Source organism: Ceratina calcarata, unplaced genomic scaffold (assembly GCF_001652005.2).
Source record: "Ceratina calcarata isolate Rehan_Ccalc_2016 unplaced genomic scaffold, ASM165200v1 scaffold3936, whole genome shotgun sequence".
NCBI lineage: Eukaryota > Metazoa > Arthropoda > Insecta > Hymenoptera > Apidae > Ceratina > Ceratina calcarata.
This window is the reverse complement of record NW_017162717.1, coordinates 1-1,188: the sequence shown is the minus strand read 5'-3', so window position 1 is coordinate 1,188 and position 1,188 is coordinate 1. Positions and strand designations below refer to the sequence as shown.

At 39.6% G+C, this 1,188-nt stretch overlaps 1 long non-coding RNA gene across 2 annotated transcripts; it reads right to left on the bottom strand.

The window, feature by feature from the left end:
- Positions 1 to 6: 6 nt before the first annotated feature.
- LOC108626303 (uncharacterized) lies at positions 7 to 1,182 on the bottom strand. 2 transcript variants are annotated; one of them, XR_003389375.1, is made up of 5 exons: positions 1,037 to 1,182; positions 712 to 893; positions 463 to 613; positions 298 to 398; positions 7 to 207 (listed from the first exon to the last, which is right to left on the bottom strand). It is a non-coding gene; the product is annotated as an uncharacterized LOC108626303 (long non-coding RNA). The 2 variants fall into 2 exon arrangements; XR_001916685.2 differs by having other exon boundaries at positions 298 to 374.
- Between the last annotated feature and the right edge of the window lie 6 nt (positions 1,183 to 1,188).

Sequence of the window (1,188 nt, the reverse complement as noted above, 5' to 3'; positions counted from 1 at the left end):
GGAATACAATTGATAACGCCCTAAACAACTAATAAATGACACAGACAATATCACTTCACCCAGAGGATCGTCGAGAAAATGAAATGAAACAGCGGCTTCTCCTTCAGGCCTAACCAAAGGCACGCACCTGACCTTGACCTTGTCAAATTGATCTACCACACTTTAAGGAGTGTGAACTATTTATCTGCAACAGTATGCTCGCCTCATCTAACAAATTAAAACGATAATTAATCGGAAATAATGGAAACGAAATCGATAGCGTACCAAACAATTAATTAACAATGAAGACGATATTACCCTATACAGAAAATCGTTGAGAAATCCAGACAGCGGCTCCTTCCTTCAGAGCTAAACAACGGAGTGCGCTCACCTCGCTTAAAAATCAAAACGACAAATCACTGAAATGGAAACGGAATTCATAACGCTCTAAACAACTAATAATAATGACGGAGATGATATTACCCTATTCAGGAAATTGCGGAGAAAATTTAGACAACGGTCTCCCCTTCTGAGCCTAATCAAAAGGTATACACCTGAACTTGACCCTGGCAAACGAGTATACTTCAACCAAAGAATCGCGAACGATACACTTGAGAGAACCCGCTCACCTGGCCTAAAATTGAAAATGTAAAATTATTATTCGAACGGAATTGGATTGGATTTAATAAAACTGTAATAATCAATTAGTGGCATGTTTTCTATAATACAAACCTGACCGAGGACCTTTAAACTTTGACCTTGAGGATACGGTACTTAGAAATTGTGGAGAGCCTGAGACAGCAATCGCTTCTTTCACGCCCAACTAAAGGCATACACCTCGACCCTGATAAACAGATTCACCTCACCCAAAAAAGATCTTGAATTCCACATCTATAGGGGGATGCTCACCCTGCCTAATCGAATTAAAAACGATAAATCACCGAAATACACTTGAAGTCAGAACTGGTTACGCTACGACTATTGATTTAACGGCGTTTTTCCCAATGTAAATCCATCGGAGAACGTAAAACCTTTCACCCTGACAAGGTGATCTTACCTTATTTGGAGGATAACGAAGAGCTAGTCGAAACAATCGCTCCTTCTTCTATCAAAGGTAAAATATCTGAATCCCACCAAGACGGTAACAACCCGGAGTACCTGGAAATTATTAAAGTAGTAGTAGAACGATGAAAGCGAAATCGATGATTT